The following is an 18,384-nucleotide window of genomic DNA, read 5'->3' on the forward strand; positions in this document are numbered from 1 at the left end:
ATTTTTTAGGCAAGCTCAATCCTGGATCCCTCTACCTACCTTGGGGGGGACCCACAGGGGCCTGCTTCTCCAGTTCACCCCTAGGGCCATAGCAGAGAGCTGGATTGGAAATGGAGCAGCCAGGACTCGAACCAGTGCCCATATGGGATGCCAGAACTACAGGTAACAGCTTTACCCACTACATCACAGCGCCGGCCCCCCAAGCCAATAGAATTCTGTTTCTCACTCATGGGAAGCCCAGGACAAAGTCCCTGTTCCAGCCACGGCTCCTTCCAGGCCCTGGCTCTGCCCTCCTCCACAGCCTCCGAGCCCTCCACATTCAACCTGAGATCTGGGGAAAAACCAGGGAGAATGTTATGGGTCATGTCTTGAAAAAAAAAATATTTAACTACTTTGAAAGTCAGAATGATGGTGAGAAAGGGAGAGAAGGAGGTCTTCCATCCACTGGTTCACTTCCTAAATGGCCAGGCTGATGCCAGGAAGGCACCTGGTAGCCCATCCAAGGCTCCCATGTGGGCAGCAGGGGCCCAAGCACTTGGGCCATCTTCTGCTGTTTTCCCAGTACGGAAGCAGGGAGCTGGATCAGAAATGGAGCAGCCAGGGCTTGATATGGGATGTTGGCGCTGCAGGCAGCAACTGCCCCCACTGAGCCCCAAGCCGGCCACAGGCCAGGTCTTGATTGACATGTGTCACCTTGGCTGATGTCTCTCTGGCCAGAGTTAGTCAAGTGGCATGTTCAGTACTAGGGAGGCTAGGATAGGTAGTCTGGCTCCCCAGCCAGCCTGTTGCTGCCACACCACTCAAAGGGGAATTCTCTCCCCTGCGGCGCAGGTTCAGGGTTTAGACTACGTTCTGTCAACAGCATCAGTGGGCTTCAACATCGGAAGAGCGTCTGTGCACAGGGGAACGCATTGCTCAGCACATCCGTCATCCGAGAGCGCTGCCTCTCCTGAGCCTTTTGGAGAATGAGTCGTCTTACATGTTGGAGCCCTGACGACAGACTCAGTAAGTTTCTATAAACGGCTTCAACTAAAAGTAGAGCTTGGTTGTGGCTGGTAATTTGGAACTTCGAATCTTCTCATGCACGAGTCAGCCAAGGATGGCTCACAGCCACGCTCAGATGCCTCCGCCACAGAGCGGGGCACGTGCAACAGGGACCGTGCAGCCTGCAACCCCCAAAACCCTTGCCCCCTGGGCCAGGCTGTTAGGTGTCATCAAGATACCTGCCTCCCAAATTGGAGTTCCTGGGTTTGATCTCCTATTCCAGCTTCCGCCAATGCAGACCCTGGAGGCAGCAGCGATGGCTCGAGCAGTTGGGTGCCTGCCACCCTACACAGGAGACCTAGATTGACGGCCCCAGTCATTGTGTGCATTTAGAGGGTAAACCAGAAGGTGAGAGCACTCTCCCTCTCTCTGTGTGCCTGTCGATCATTTTTAAATTAAAGAACGATTGTATTTACTCGAAAGGCAGAGTTAGAGAAAGAGAGACAGAGAGATTTTCCAGCCACTGGTTCACTTTCCTAAGTGGCCACAATGGACGGGTCTGAGCCAGCCAGGCTGAAGTCGGAAGCCTGGGACTCCATCCGAATCTCCAGTGTGAGTGGCAGGGGTCCAAGTATTTCTACTACTTTCCTAGGTGCATTAGCAGAGAGCCGGATCTGAAGTGGAGCAGTGGGGACTCAGTGGTGCTCCAATAAGGGACCCCAGCATCATAAGCAGTAGCTTACCCACTGTACTGCAAGGCCGCCCCTTAGAAAAGAAACACAAAAGGGCTGGCTCTCTGCTATGGCCTGGGAAAGCAGTGGAAGGTGGCCCAAGTCCTTGGGCCCCTGCTCCCATGTGGCAGACCCGGAAGATGCTCTGGGCTCCTGGCTTCAGATCAGCTCAGTGGAGGCTTAGCCTACTATGCCAGGAGCCATCAGTCTTGCCTGCGGGAAGTGGGAACACACTCCCTGAGGATACCGGGGGCTTCCACTTCCCTGCTGTCAAAAACAGCCGCGCTGAGATGCACCTCATCACCACCACGCTTACACTGGTTCCTTTTCCTCTGGAGGTGATGATCCAGCTTATTTTGATCCCTTCAAAGGCGACAATAAAAAGACCCTGGAAAGTGCAGGAGAGGAGAAAGACTTTTCTTGGGCTTATCTGGATTAATTAGGGAAAGTAGACTTTTATCCCCGGAACTCAAGAAGGAAGCCTTGGCCTCATCCGCCTGCTGGCCACACACTCCCACAGCTCCCTCCTTGGGGACTTTGTGTGACCGCCAACATGACAGGTCCTCCACTCCCTCTCCTCCTCATCGCTCTCTGGCTCCCGCTGTGTGTTCATCTTCTCTCACTGCCAAACACAGAGGATGCCGTACACAGCGACGTGGGGGCCGGTGTGGTGACACAGTGGGTTAAGCCACTGCTTGGGATACCAGCATCCCGTATCAAAGTGCCAGTTGGAGTCCCCGCGGCTCCACTCCCAACCCAGCTCCCTGCTCATGCACCTGGGAAAGCAGCAGAAGATGGCCCAAGTCCTTGGGCCCCTGCCAACGTATGGAGTTCTGGACTCCTGGTTTGTGCTGGCCTAGCCCTCGTTATTGTGGCCATTTGGGGAGTGAACCAGTGTATGGAAGACCTCTCTCTCTCTCTCTCTCTCTCACTCTGCCTTTCAAATAAATAAATAAATACTTTAAAGTGACATGACCTTAAGAAATAAGAGATCCATACATGTCAACACTCCCCTTGCCATCACTACTGATTTCGAATGCTACTTTTTTTTTTTTTTTTTTTTGACAGGCAGAGTGGACAGTGAGAGAGAGAGACAGAGAGAAAGGTCTTCCTTTGCCTTTGGTTCACCCTCCAATGGCTGCCGCGGCTGGTGGGCTGCAGCAGCGCACCGCGCTGATCCGATGGCAGGAGCCAGGTACTTCTCCTGGTCTCCCATGGGGTGCAGGGCCCAAGCACTTGGGCCATCCTCCACTGCACTCCCTGGCCACAGCAGAGAGCTGGCCTGGAAGAGGGGCAACCGGGACAGAATCCAGTGCCCCGACCGGGACTAGAACCGGTGTGCCGGCGCTGCAAGGCGGAGGATTAGCCTAGTGAGCTGCGGCGCCGGCCTTCGAATGCTACCTTTATGCACTGTATAAACTCCCCCCCAACCCCAGGCATCATTATGCTCCCACATCTTTGTAGACACCACCTGTTCTGAGTAACTACAGCTACTCAGTGTCGACATTCACATTGTGACCAATGGCTGCCAGCTATTACGGATGGCCAAGGGGTTCCTTTGCTGAGCACTGTGTCTTTCAAAACTTCCCCTGTTTGGGGCCAGCAACAGAATATTCTAGGTCCATCCTGATCTTTCTCTACTGCTAGGACAAAGATAGGACAACAGTTACCTTCTACTAGATTCTTTAGGGGGTAGAATTATATTATTAGAGTGGGCTGGTATTGTGGCTCAGCAGGTTAAACCACCACCTGGAATACCAGGACCCCATAAAGGCACTGGTTCGAGTCTCAGGTGCTCCACTTCCAACTCAGTTCTCAGCTAATGCACCTGGGAAAGCAACAGAAAATAACCCAAGTACTTGGACCCCTGCCACCCATGTGGGAGACCTGGATGGAGTTTCGGGCTCCTGGCTTTAACCAGGTCCAGTCCCAGCTGTTATGGTCATTTGAGGAGTGAACCATTGGATGGAAGATCTCTGTCTCTCCCCCACCCCCACCCTGCCCTGTAACTCTGTCTTTCAAACAAAAACAAATAAATCTTTTTTTTTTTAAATCATGTTAGAGTTCCAAATTTGGGCACTTAGGGATGGGCATTGTCCAAGCAGTGGTCTGTGTCGTACACCAGAGCACCTGGGTGTGATCCCCACTCCAGCTTCCTGTTATGGAAGACCCTGGGAGGGAGCAGTGATGGCTCAAGTCATTGGATCCCTGCCACCCCTGCGGGTGACCTGAGTAGAGTTCCAGGCTCCCAGGACAGCCCCGCCCAGCCCCAGTCATTGCAGCCATTTGGGGAGTGAACCAGCAGATAGGAATGCATTCTGGATGTCTTTCAAATAAATACAATTTTTTTAAAGGCCTTGGCACTTAGAAGTAGGCAAAAATATTTCTGCTGAAATATTTATGCAGTTACAGACTCAGGAGTGAAATGTCTTTTGAATGTGCTCATCTTTCAAATTAATTTTTTAAAAAGATTTATTTATTTATTTATTTGAAAGAGAAAGAGAAAGGGGGGGGGGGATCTTCGATTTTTGTTTTATTCCCCCAATGGCCACAATGGGCAGGGCTGGGCCAGGCTGAAGCCAGGAGCCAGGAGCTTTGTCCAGGTCTCCCACATGACTGCAGGGGCCCAGGCACTTGGGTCACCCTCCACTGCTTTCCCAGACCCGCTAGCAGGGAGCTGATCAGAAGTGAAGCAGCTGGGACTCGATCCAGCGCCCTCCGGGGATGCAGGGTGCCACAGGCAGCAGCTTTACCTGCTGCACCACAGTACCGGCCCCTCACATGGACTTTTTTAAAGATATTCTACAAGACAATAATTTTGAAAAGTTGACTTGATGGAGAAAGAAAGGGGTTGCTGACTTCCAAAAGCTTCTCAGTATTTATCAAAGCGGAGACTAGAGGGGCCTGAGCACAGACCACTCAGAAAAGCCACCGCAGAAAAAGGACGTGATCAGGGGCTGTTTTTCCCCCGTGGGGCACAGGACGGTCCTCCACCAAGGTCCGGGGGCAGGGGAGCGGCAGGCGAGCGACAGAGGCCAGAGGCTGCACTCAGGTGGTTTGCGGTGCATCAGCAGGTGGTCCATCCCCGCCTCCAGGGCCCCCCTGGCCCTTGGGGAAGGCTTGCGCAGAGTGCCAGTGCCCAGGGCCAAGCCTGGGGTGGCTCCCAGCTCCAGAGATGCCCCTGGCCTGAAGATGGCCCCGTGGCCGACTCCCTGTGTGCGGGAGGCCCTTCCGCGTGGATGCCCGATCCCCTGGCCCCCAGCCCCCACATTCTGCCGCCTTCCTCCTGTGGCTTACGGCTTCTCAGTTGCAAAATCAACTCTCAACAGAAAGGAGCTCATGGAATTGAGTGGGTGGCACAGCCAGCCCACGGGGTCTCTGCACACTGGACCAGGAGACCAGGGATTCCGCCATAGATGGGATCTGGCTGCTCAGCCCTGGGTCAAGCCCTGAACAAGAAGTCATTGCAGCCCGCCTGGCCATCATCACAGTTTCAGAAAGAACGCCGTCCCACCGACCACTCCAGAGAGGGCTGTGAGCAGTGTGGACCAGGCAGGGATGCGCACAGGAGCTGGGTGCGCCCCACCCTGAGCCCCGACTTCAGCCTGTGAGCAGCCTTATCCCAACCCCGTCAGGGGCCCCGGGAATGAAGCAACAGCCACCCAGCTCTGTGCTCTGGGCCGTCCGATGTCAGTGAGGGTCTTGCCCTAAGAACGGGAGAGCAAGGCAAAGAGGAGACAGAACAGGAACCCACAGCCTGAGCAGGCGAATTCACAAAGCTGGGAGGGGCTCTCTCCCGGGGAACGCTCCGCAGAGACCCACGCGCGAACACAGCGGAGAGAGAGCACCCTCCCACATAACCTAGTGGCTTCTATAGCACAAGGTAGGAGAGAGGGCTGGGGGGGGGGGGGTCTGCGAGGTGGTGGGGAGAGCCTGGGAGGGGGTGGCTTGGGAGGCGAGAGCTCAGGCTGATGGCTGGAGCCTCCAGATAGCGATGCGTCCACAGCAGAGGAGGGCGGGGAGGGGGGCGCCAGGGCGGGGCTGAGCCAGCTGAAGGAGAGCGCAGGGAAGCAGCGGGTCTGCTTGGAGTCACGCAGGGGAGAGGCCCAAATGCATCGAAGGAAGGCTTCTGTCCTTGCTCCATCACTTGGCTGCCAGTGGACCCAGGTCTGAGCGCTTCTGTAAGGGCTCTGAGGAGGGGGCTGCAGGCCCGGATCTGAAGCCAGGGCAAGCCTCTAGGAAAGAGGCCAGCACGCGAACGGAAGCCGAATCCAGAGCAGGGGCTGCGGTAAAAGGCAGACTGCAGACCCACAGCCAGCACGCGTCAGCAAGGGATCCAGTGGGGACTCTCGTGCAGGCAGAGTCCACCGCCTGCCCTGCCCCCTGCACAGCACAGGCCCCTTCCGAAAGGAGTCCTCGTGGGAAGGCTTACCTCCGCTGGGACTGAGTCTGCAAAAGTCACTTTTAAGTCACAGGAGACCACGATGCCAGCTCCTCGCTCCCCCCACCCCGGCACCCACGCTCGGGGGTGAGGCGGGCCAGGGGGACGGTTAGCTGGGCCTGCCCTCCTGCCCCAAGCCGTTTCTTGCTGGAGTTCTTGTCTCCTTGCAGGACTGGCCCCTTCCCTGAAGGACCAGGCTGGGGGCGAAGCGGTGCGGTCGGCGCTGTACTGCGGGCTCTCGGCCTCCAGAGGGCGCGCCGGCCCCGCACTCCGCATCCGCCCCGCCTCCGACGCCGGCTCCTAGCCTTCGGCCTCCATCGCTGAGGGACCCCAGGCCTCCTCTGGGAGTTCAGGCAGGCCGAGAAGGAACCCCAGGTGAGGAGTATTTGGGAGCCATGCAAAAGAAAGGTAATTCTAAGCGCTGACACGGAGCAGGTGCCAGTCTGAATCCCACTTTTCAGTGAAGCCATTGAGACACGGAGGGTGAAGAAGGTTGCAGAGGTGCACAGCTGGGGAGGGGCAGAGCTGAGCTGTGACCCCCCCGAGTCTGGCCCCAGAGCCCTCCCTCGAGGCGTTTCTCTTCCTCCTGCTCATCCCAGGAGCAGGCAGGGTCTGGGACGGGTTGCTCTGGAGGTAACTCAGTGGCCTGGCCCAGGTTGGGAGGAGACGAGGGTAGGGGTCGGGGTCAAGAGGAGTCCTTGGGCCCAGACCCAGCATCCCTCTGATGAGAGAAGGGGTTTGAGCTGCCCCTGCCTAGTGTTGGGTGCAGGGTCCGAAGGCAAACGGAGGCCAGGTTCCGCCTCTGTGAAGCAGCAGCTGAGAGTCCTCGCTTCCGGCACGAGGGTTTGCAGGGAGCCGGCCACACTGCTGGCCCGTGCTAGGCTCTGGCATATACAAATAAACAAGCTGTGTTCCTGCTTTAAGGGGCCCTCAGCCCCTGGATGGGTGCCCAGCACCACCCCCTGGGTCCTGCCAAAGGATCTACCCCAAATCTGATCAGGACTCCAGGTCTGTCAGCTCACAGGAAACACGAGGGGGCAGAGGAGGAACATGTGAAACCGCTTCCACTGGGATGAGGTCTGGGAAATCCAGAAAGCACGAACCGTACAGGGCAACCGACCCAGCTTTGTGAACCCAAATGACACTGGGGGAAGTAAAAAGGGAAGGCAAGAGGGCAGGAGCTGTGGCACAGCGAGTTAAGCTGCAACCTACAATGCCAGCATCCTGTATGGGCACCGGTTCAAGTCCTGGCTGCACCACTTCCAATCCAGCTCCCTGCTAGTGTACCTGGGAAAGCAGTGGAAGATGGTCCAAGTCCTTGGGCCCCTGCACCCACATGGAAGACCCGGAAGAATCTCCTGGCTCCTGGCTTCGGATCAGTGCAGCTCCTATTGCAGCCATTTGGGGAGTGAATCAATGGATGGAAAACCTCTCTCTGTCTCTCCCTCTCTCTGTCTGTTACTTTGCCTCTCAAATAATTAAATAAAATCCTTAAAGCTTCAGAACACAAATAATATGAGTGGAAGCTGAGACAATAGTGATGACTGCTAGTTTGATATCTATTTTCTACGTGGGATTCACCCCATTGTTGTATTGTGGCGCTGGATTTTTCCACTAATTCTTCCCTGTTTGTCAGAAGGGAATGAAACCTATCGGCAATTCCCGGTCCTTGGCAAAGAGCGTCGCGGTTCTCGGAGAATTCTTTCCTGGACCTGTTTCACAATTCCTGGCGTGCTTTCCTTCCCCCTGTGGTGTCACCCTGGCCCAGCCACGTGGCCCAGTTCCCCAAGACCGGGTGGTGCTTTTAACCTCAGGGATTATAATTTTTCTAAGAGGGGCAGGTCCTTTTACTCTTTTATCAAATGACAAGCCAGGCGTGGCAAAGCAATTCTCAAATTCCTCTGTTTATTGCAATGCCCGCAGAGGCAGAACAAGCAGAAGGAATCTAGGGAGAGCCAGGCAAGAACAGGCTGAAGGAAATGACTGAGGCACAGCACACTGGCCATGCACCAAACCTCAGGTGTCCGCGTTGGAACTGGTCAACTGGCCAGGGGACGCGCCCTTCCTGGTGACACTCAAACTGCTCCCGATGGCTGTCCAGTCGTCAGCAATGGACTTCACGCTCCCATAGCCAACGCCTTTTCGGAGGGAACTCTGGCAGAGGGTGGAGTCTTACTTGGCAGCCTGCAGTCACTAGCATTGATCGCCCTAGTAGGTGTGTTTGCGATGTCAGCTTTCCCAGGAAAAGTCTTAGACATGGGCTGCCTCATTTGCATATCAGTGCACAGTTGTCCCCATGGTTATCAGTCAGCCCAGGTGACTATTGGCCAGTCATTTTGCTCAGTGACAGCTTATAAGAAACTGCATTAATCATTATCGAAAGGCCGGGTGACAATAATCATAGCACAGCAAAGCACGCATCCCAGCGTGTGGACTGGCTGCTCGCCTGCTCGCCTTCAAGTGAACTGGTGTTTCCGCAGCTGGGGATGAGACCCTTTGGCTTGGCTGATATCTGATCCTTAGCACCAGAAAGGCCTGTGGACCCCCACGTCCAAGAGAGCGCACAGGCTTAAGTTCAAGTTCAGGCCTATATTGAGGATTCTGAAGCCACATCCAGGACTTGGCAAGAAAGCCCTGATTTGTAAGTGATGCCTGCCCTGCAAGGGATTATGGAAGCTTGCACACAGGCCATATACCTACTTCAATAGCAAGCAAATGTTGGTTCCCCTCCTAGACCTGCTAGGGGCAGGGCCCAGTGATCTGGGTTTTCACAGCCCTCCCAGGGGTGCTGATGCATGCTTGGGTCTGAGAAGCACTGATCTCTGTGTCCTGTCTCTGGCCCCATTCTGCAGTGGGCACCCAACAGGGAGAAACTACGAGCTTGGAGCCGGGACAGCGCGGTCGCGGGCGCAAAGACGGCAGCTGCGATAAAGTAGTGTGGTCCTAAGCACCAGAGGCCGCCCCGATGACCCGATGACACTGCCTGCAGTGCTGTGCAGGGCCAAAGGTTCCTGATTTATGACCTCCCGGCTTCATTCCATGCGGCCCAGGAGCCTCAAGGGGATTGGTGCGTTGGAAACACCTGAACTGAAACAGAGCCCACAAGCATCGGGGAAAATCCCCGTCCGATCCCCCACCCGCACCCTGCAGGCTCTGCTCACATTCTTCACACGAGCTTTCACTCACTCTCCCATCAGGCGTTTGCTCAGTGCCCCCTGGGTCCCACCCGCAGAGGCCAGTGCTGACCATGAGATTAACAAGGAAATGGGACTGCTTTTCATACAACTGGGTAAGTGGGAGCTCCCTCTGATCCCCTAGTTCACTCCCCCACCCCATCTAGGGGAGCACCAACCTCCAGCCACAAAGGTCAAGGCCATCCCAGTGAGAAGACTCCAGACTCCTAGTGTACAGGCCTGGCTGAGTGCCCCCTGCCCCCACTGCTGCATGGGAGGTGCTGATGGGAAAGATAGAGAAGCAAACTTAGTTCACAGGGCAGGGAAGGCTACCCCAAGGCGGAGGCCACCCAGCCCAGGGCCCCAGGGCCCAGAAGTCCCCTCAGTGCTCTGCATTCGTCCAGCAGCAATCCAGGCTGTGGATGCAGTGGCTCGTCCCCGGGGGGAGGAAGTGACAGGTGGACCGACACTTCCTAAATGGCTGGTGGCACGTGACTGGTCTCTGCTGCACCCCAGGGAGTCCCCCCAGGCTCCCCCAGACCCCAATTTTGTGAGGAGGACACACAGCTGAGGCTAAAAAGCAGAATCCAGCCAATCTGATGCCACCAGGAGGCTGTCCCCTCTCGCGCTGTGCTGCCTCCGCAGGGGCTGACACAGGACTGGTGCCTCCGTGTATTCCTAGGAGCTGCGTAGGTACCAGGAGCCTGGCGTAGAAATGAAAGTCCTTTCTCTTGCTCCTAACCAGCCATGTCACTGCCCCAGGATCTTCTCCAGGGGCCTCTGTGAACTAGGAGAGGGCGAGAGCCCAGGCCCCGTCCTCTGCAGCGCCACCCACCTGACCACTTCTCCCACCCCCTGCTCTTGAACTTTACCTCCTGTGCTCCTGGGCAGGACCTGCAGCATAAGCTGTGAGCCCAGAGCAAAGTGAAAGTGCAGGGCCCGCAGATCGCACACCCTTAAGGATTTCAGGATGGCGACAGCAGAGCATTGGGCCGGCCACAGGCCCATCTGCACATGGGCTGCACACCCCCGAAACTGCCACCCTGGTGCAGGGCCAAGTGTCACCCACTGCGTGTCCCCTGTGTGTGGGCTCTGTACCTCCTGCTGTAAGGTGGAGCTTGGGAAACAGGAAGCTGTGCCTACCGGGGGCCCGGGGCTGCCGCAGAGAACAACGGAGCCAAGAGCCATTCCTCGCTCCAGCTTTGCCAGCAGGTGTCCAGACCAGGGGCCTAAGCCCATCATGGGGCTCCCATCCCAGGTCCCCTGGAGCCAGAGGAGACTTGTGTTCTGCTGGGCTTGCCAAGAGACAGTGCGCCTTCTCTGGACTTTGTAACCTTTCTGTACAGAACTTTGGGTTTTTGTGGCCCACAAGTGGACCGGATGGCCTCTCGCTTCCCCAAATCATCACTGGCCTTGAGGATATAATAAATCTTCTGAACTGAAGGTATTTATGACATCAGAAATGGCAAATGGTGGGGCCGGCGCTGTGGCGTAGTGTGTAAAGCCACCACCTACGGTGCCGGCATCCCATGTGGGCGCCAGTTCAAGTCCCAGCTGCTCCACTTCCGATCCAGCTATCTGCTGTGGCCTAAGAAAGCAGTGGAAGATGGCCCAGGTCCTTGGGCCCCTGCACCCACGTGGGAGACCTGGAAGAAGCTCCTGGCTCCTGGCTTCGGATCAGCGCAGCTTCAGCCATTGCAGCCAACTGGGGAGTTGAGAACCAGCGGATGGAAGACCTCTCACTCTCTCCCTCTCCTCTCTGTAATCCTGACTTTCATATAAATAATAAAATACATCTTTTAAAAATGGCAAATGGGAGAAGCACATGGCACGCACTTACTTCTGTATGGCTGGCTGGAATACTCTTGACACTCCCAGCTGCTGTGTAAGCGATTTGACCTCCCAGAGGCCACCACACTGTGGGGAAGCCCAGGCTCACCCGGAGGGCCAGAGCCCCTGAGAAAAGCCAGAGGACAGCACCAGCTCCCCGTGGTCCCAACCACCTGCCTGCAGCCGCTAGCGAGAAACACCAAAAACAGAATCCCTTCCATGCATTTGCTGCTTGCTCTCCTCGTCTTCCTGCCTGCAATGGAAGTATCACGGGGAACACGGAGGAACCACCATGGACACACGCGAGGACAAGCCAGAGACGCCGATGCACTTGCTGAAGATGCCTGAGCAGAGAGACGGAGCGAGGGGCTCCCCAACAGCATCATACTGCTGCTAGCTTCACCCTGGATCTCCAAACACAGGAGATAAAAAAAAAAAAAAAAGCTCCTGATCATTCAAATAATAATAAAGAACCATAACTATCTCTGAATTCTGGAACCCGTTGTTGGGCCACCAGTGGGAAATTCCATTGAGGCCCTGCCCGGGGGTGGGGGGTGTGTCTCACCCCAATAGCCTTCTGGGAAACCCTCTGGAGAACTCCAAAAGAAACAAGCAAGGTGCACAGACGCTACGAGGCTTATTCTTGGCGCAACCTTGCAGCCCAGAAGATAATTTTGTTTTTCCTCTGCAGAGTGATGTCTTTCTCAAAGACTCTCCAACACCACCCCCCCAAAGTCAATCTTGTCCCTGAAGGGAATCTTTTTTTCTTTTTAAAGACTTCTTTACGGCAGGTACAAGCAGAGGAAGGGTCACACGGTGAGGCAGGGAGCAGAGAGAGGGGCTGGGCTTTTGTTTTATTTTATTTTGGGTAAAGAATCTATTTGAAAGGCAGAGTTATGGAGAGAGAGAGAACAAGAGGGAGAGATCTTCCCTCTGCTGGTTCACTCCCCAATGGCCGCAATGGCCAGAGCTGGACCGATTGGAAGCCAGGAGCTTCTTCCAGGTCTCCCACACGGGTGCAGGGCCCCAAGGACTTGGGCCATCTTCTGCTGCTTGCCAGGTGCACTAGCAGAGAGCTGGATTGGTAGTGCAGAGCTGGCTCCAAATTCAAGCTTTGATAGCAAGACTCTTGGTGAGAATTTAGGTCAACAAAGACCACACCCCCAATAACCTAAGCTCCTCCCCCCCGATGCTTCACCTCTTAAATGTTCCACCACCTCCCAGTAGCGCCATCCTGGGGACCATGCCTTTAACCCATGCACCTGTGAGAGACGCTAGGCGTCCAAACTAATGTCCAGACCATGCTGGTGGGGTTCTGAGATTGTGCCTCCATGGGATCGGGTGGCCAGGGCAGTGGGAGAGGGCCAGTCTCCCCCAACGCCAGGGCAGTGCCTCAGGAAGGGGTGGTGGGTGCTGGGGCACTGAAATCCTGTGTGTCTTCCAGGTGTGTATGGGGAGAGCAAGTGGGAAACCAGGCTTCGCGTTGATTTCCTGGCTGTAATCTCAACAGAGGCCAGCAGAGGGCGGTGCTCGGGTCTGTGGGGACTCCCACAGGCGGTGCTGGGGCAGCCAAATTAATTCCCAGCTGAGATGCCCTTGGTGTGGTGACCAGGAGTGGGCGGCAAGGGAGGGAACCGTGAGTGGTAGGCGGTCCTCCCTCGCCAGGCTGCCCGGGGGCAGGGGGCTGGCAGACAGAGCCAGAGGTCCACCACAGTCCACTACTAAGGTACTGCCCGGAGGGAGGCATTTCCTGGATCTCCGCTTGCCATCTAAGCCGCTGGAAGGCCTCTAGGAAATCCCTGCGACAGGTTTACCAGGCTCTGTAAACAAACACAGACCTTGAAGTACTGGGTGAGTGGGGCCAGGCTGTGGGTGCTGGCAGAGTACGGACCCTGCACACCGGCCAGGACTCTAACCCCCGACTGCCATTGTGGACCATGTGTGCCTGGATCTACTGCTTGGCCTCTTTGTGTCTCTGTTTTCTCTCTAAAATGAACACACTAAGGGGAAGGTGGGGACAGTGCTGTGGCACAGCGGGTTAAACCGCTGCCTGCAGTGCCGACGTCCCATATGGGTGCAGGTTCAAGTCCTGCTTGCTCCACTTCCTATCCAGCTCTCTGCTGTGTCCTGGGAAGGCAGTGGAGGATGGCCCAAGTCTTTGGGCCCTTGCACTTGCATGGGAGGCCCAGAAGAAGCTCCTGGCTCCTGGCTTCCCATCGGTGCAGCTCTGGCCATTGCAGTCAGTTGGGGAGTGAACCAGTTGGTTGGAAGACCTCTCTCTCTCTCTCTCTCTCTTTGCCCCTCCTCTCTCTGTGTAACTCTGACTTTCAAATACATAAATAAATCTTAAAAAAAAAAATTGAGGGTCGCCATTGTGGCATAGCAGGTTAAGCCACCGCCTGAGCAGGTTAAGACACCGGCATCCCATGTGAGTGCTGGATCAAGTCCCGGCTGCTCCACTTGTGATCCAGCTCTCTGCTATGGCCTGGAAAGGCAGTAGAGGAAGGCTCAAGTGCTTGGGCCCCTGCACCCACACCGGAGACCTGGAAGAAGCTCCTGGCTCCTGGCTTCAGCCTGGCCCAGCCCCAGCCAGTACAGCTATTTGGGGAATGAACCAGCAGTTGGAAGATCTCTTTCTCTCTTTCTCTGCCTCTCCCTCTCTCTCTCTCTCTGTAACTCTACCTTTCAAATAAATAAAATAAATCTTTAAAAAAATGAAGACAGGGCCAGCACTGTGTCGTAGCAGGTAAAGCTGCCGCCTGCAGTGCCAGTATCCTTTATGGGCACCAGTTCGAGTCCCAGCTGCTCCACTTCTGATCCAGCCCAATGCTATGGCCTGGGAAAGCAGTGGAAGGTGGCTTACTGCACCTGTTTGGGAGACCCAGAAGAAGCACCTGGCTCCTGGCTTCAGCCTGGCCCAGCTCCAGCTGTTGTGGCCATTTGGGGAGTGAACCAGCTGATGGAAAACCTCTCTCTCTCTCTCTCTGCCTTTGCCTCTCTGTAACTCTGCCTTTAAAAAAAATGAAGACATTCTAGAACCTGCCTAAAAAGGACAATGTGGGGCATAGTGAACGAACACATTCCCATGTGCCTACTGTATTCTGTGCACTTATTAGAGTATGCAGTACCCAATCATCATAATAAGCCAACATTATGACGTTGTTATGTTCCTTACCACAGCCTCGCACGTTAATACCCTATTTAATTGGTCACACATGAATCTGGTTCCTCCGTGGGATAAACTTCACAAAGTCTATAAGAAATGGAATGAAAAGATTTTCTCTCAGTGCAAACAGCAACGGAAGTCCATGTGTACACGAGGGCTTCAAAAAGTTCGTGGAAAATGAGTACTAGGACAAAGCTACCCAAAGATCCCCCCCCCGAAAAAAATTGTTTTTTGCACTCAAAGCCACTTCCCTGTAATTCTGTTTTTTGCAAACGTGTTGAGGTGCCTGCATATTGCAGCTGACCCCTGCAGGCACCGAGGGTCCCTCAGTGGTGGAGAGAAACGGTTCCCTCTAAGGAGACTGCGGGCCAGCTTTTCCTGCGGACGGGAGGTCACGGGGACGGCCACTCCTGCGCCAAGTTAATTCAAGGACGACCTCGAGGACTCTGACCACAGAGGAACTTCTGGAGGGCTTCTTCCCGGGTTCTCACTTCCGTGGGACGCACATGAAGCTGCCGAGAGAGTAGCACGTGAATCAGCTCCGGTGTCGCTGGAGCAGCTACCCAGACTTGCGCTGCGCACACACACACAGGGCCAGCCCTGGAGAGGAGGAGCCAACCCCGACTCCCCACTTTGGAGCCCCGATGGTTTTGGGGGGCAATGGTAAACAAAGGACCATGGTTTGACCATGACATTAGCCTCTGAATGTAGGTGAAACACACACTCACACACACTCAAACTCTCACCCTCTCACACTCACAACACCCTCACACACATGCTCACACACTCATACACACACGCACACTCACACACACACCGACACACACTCACATTCTCACATGCTCACACACACGCGAACATGATCACACACACATACACTCACACACATTCATGCAGTCACACACACTGACACACACATGCTCACACACACTGTCATACACACGCACAGTCACGCTTTCACACATGCTCACACACTCACACCCACACACACTGGCACACACTCACACTCTCACACTCACAGCACCCTCACACACATGCTCACACACTCATACACACACGCACACTCACACACACACACCGACACACACTCACATTCTCACATGCTCACACACACGCAAACATGATCACACACATACACTCACACACATTCATGCAGTCACACACACATGCTCACACACAGTCATACACACGCACAGTCACGCTCTCACACACACTCACACCCACACACACTGGCACACATGTACACACTCACACTCTCATATGCACTCACACTCACAGTCACACACACACGCTCACACACTGACACACTCACATTCTCACACACACACAAACATGATCACACACACTCATACACTCACACACACAGTCTCACACACATACGCTCACACACACATTCACATACTCACACTTACACACTCACGAACACAACTCCCTGTCTCCCCACTTCCTGGCTTCTCCTATGATTCTTCCTGCACCCAGTGCTCTGCCATCCACCATGAGGCCTTCTTCCCCAAAGCCTCCATCACAATGTTTGGACTTTAACCTCCAAAATCCTGAGCCAATATAAACCTTTTAAACGCTCACTTGGTTTTCCTGCCTTACTAGATGTCTGAGAACCAGACATGCCTTGCTGTTAACCGGCCATTTCCTGCAAAAACTTGACCTCCTGGAGGGAGGTAACTTACCCATTTACCATGTAATGTTAATTAGTTCCTCACGCCCAGTTGAACCCCAGGTCAACAGAGGAAGGACAGTTGGAAAATTGGGGGGAGGGGGAGATACTAGGGCTGGGCGTGTCCTCAGTAACAGAGGACAATGGTCATTGGCTATCCAGCCCCAGCTATTAAATCAGCACCTCTGGGGTGGGGGGAGGGGCAGGCATCTCCATTTTTAAAGCTCCCCTGGGAATTCTGGAGCAGCCAAGGTTAAGGGACCACTGGAAGTCCCCAGGAGGGAGAACCTTGGTACAGCGAAGGAGATGTGGAGATACTGTCCATTGTTGGCAAGAAAAGTCTTTTCCTCTGCCTTCTTCAGTTCATTGAATAGGGGGTCAGCAAGTTAAACTGACATAAGACGGGTGAGCCAGAGAAACCACAGATTTTAATCACAAAATCACATACATTGGGGAGTTCACACACACACAAAAAAACTGACCCAAGGAGGTACTTGGGGTTTGTGTTTCATCTCAGCAGGGACTAGGACAGAAAGGCCACATGGGAAAATCAGAGCACCTTTAGGAGAGCAGGCGGGTGACGGGACAACATCGGCTTACATGTGATGCCGACTTCTGGTCGCTGGTGGCGTGAGTCCATCTGAGGGAAGAGCGATTTATGGTGCATGAGTTTGGAGGGTAGAAAATACACCACCCCTAGGTCGGCGCTGTGGCCTAGCAGGTTAAGGCACTGCCTGCATCCCAAATGAGCACTGGTTCCAGTCCCGGATGCTCCACTTCCAACATAATGTGCATAGAGAAAGCAGCAAAAGATGGCTCGTGTACTTGGGCCTATGCACCCATACACTAGGAAGCTCACACATACACACACACACACACACACACACAATGTGACCCAAGGAGATAGCTGGAGCTAATGTGCCTGGGGAAAGCAGCAGCAGATGACCCAAGTCCTTGTGTCCCTGCACCCATGTGGGAAACCTGAAGCTCCTGGCTCCTGGCTTCAGCCTGGCCCAGCCCTGGCTGTTGCAGCCATTTGAGGAGTGAACCAGCAGATGGAAGATCTTTTCTCTCTCTCCAACTCTGCCTTTCAAATAGACAAGTAAATCTTTAAAAAAAAAATACACCAACCCTAAATATGCTACTTTGGCAAAAGGGTTATTTGGAGCTGAAAGCAACTGAGGAGAAACAATACAAGAAAGGTTATTTGCCTAAAAGCATAACACACGTGAGGCAAGCTACCCACCCCCCCACTCCCTCTCTACCAGGATATACAGAGGTTAGGCATCAGAGACGGCTCCAGACCCTCATCACCCTGGAGATGCACCAGAGGATCCTACCTGATGACCCTTGCCAGCTAGCTCTTGTCTACCATCGGTTTCCCTATATATTTGCCTCTCCACAGTATGCTTGCCACTTCTCTATAAAGATGTGTCATTCCCTTAAGATGCTGTGGGCCGGCGCCGCGGCTCACTAGGCTAATCCTCTGCCTTGCGGCGCTGGCACACTGGGTTCTAGTCCCGGTCAGGGTGCCGGATTCTGTCCCGGTTGCCCCTCTTCCAGGCCAGCTCTCTGCTGTGGCCAGGGAGGGCAGTGGAGGATGGCCCAAGTGCTTGGGCCCTGCACCCTATGGGAGACCAGGAGAAGTACCTGGCTCCTGCCATCGGATCAGCGCGGTGCACCGGCCGCAGCGCGCCAGCCGCAGCGGCCATTGGAGGGTGAACCAACGGCAAAGGAAGACCTTTCTCTCTGTCTCTCTCTCTCTCACTGTCCACTCTGCCTGTCAAAAAATTAAAAAAAAAAATAAAAAAAGATGCTGTGTAAACTTGTATCAACCAACTTTTCATCACTATAATGAAATACTTGAAGCAACTAACTTTATAAAGAGGTTTACTTAGCTCATAGTTTTGGAAGTTCAAGTCCAAGATCAGGACAGCCCATCGGTTTGGCCTCCATGAGGGTAGCAGATGGCCATGGTTGAGCCCACGGAAAGTAAGGATCCTGTGGTAAGCAGAGAGAAAAATGGGGCCTACATTCAAGCTGTCATTTATTTATTCATTAAAATGTATTTATCTAAAAGGCAGTTACAGACAGAGAGGGAGAGAAGAGATCTTCCATCAGCAAGTTCAGTACCCAAATGGGTGCAACAGCCAGGGCAGGCTAAAGCTAGGAGCCTAGAACTCCATCTGGGTCTCCCACATGGGTGGCAGGGCCCAAGCACTTGGGACATCTTCTGCTGCTTGCCCAGGTACATTAACAGGGAGCTGGATCAGAAATGGAGCAGCCAGGACAAGAACCAGTGTCCATATGTGATGCCAGCATAGCAGGCAGCGGTTTAACCTGCTACACCGCAATGCCAAGTGCTCCCCTCACTCCTCAAATCAGAC

The 18,384-nt window shown here is 54.5% G+C and overlaps 1 long non-coding RNA gene across 1 annotated transcript; it reads right to left on the minus strand.

The window, feature by feature from the left end:
* Nucleotides 1–7,937: 7,937 nt before the first annotated feature.
* LOC127491626 (uncharacterized) lies at nucleotides 7,938–16,169 on the minus strand. Its single transcript, XR_011387327.1, has 3 exons — nucleotides 16,011–16,169; nucleotides 14,335–14,837; nucleotides 7,938–11,569 (listed from the first exon to the last, which is right to left on the minus strand). It is a non-coding gene; the product is annotated as an uncharacterized lncRNA (long non-coding RNA).
* Nucleotides 16,170–18,384: the final 2,215 nt, after the last annotated feature.

The sequence above is a fragment of the Oryctolagus cuniculus genome, chromosome 3, assembly GCF_964237555.1.
Source record: "Oryctolagus cuniculus chromosome 3, mOryCun1.1, whole genome shotgun sequence".
Lineage (NCBI taxonomy): Eukaryota > Metazoa > Chordata > Mammalia > Lagomorpha > Leporidae > Oryctolagus > Oryctolagus cuniculus.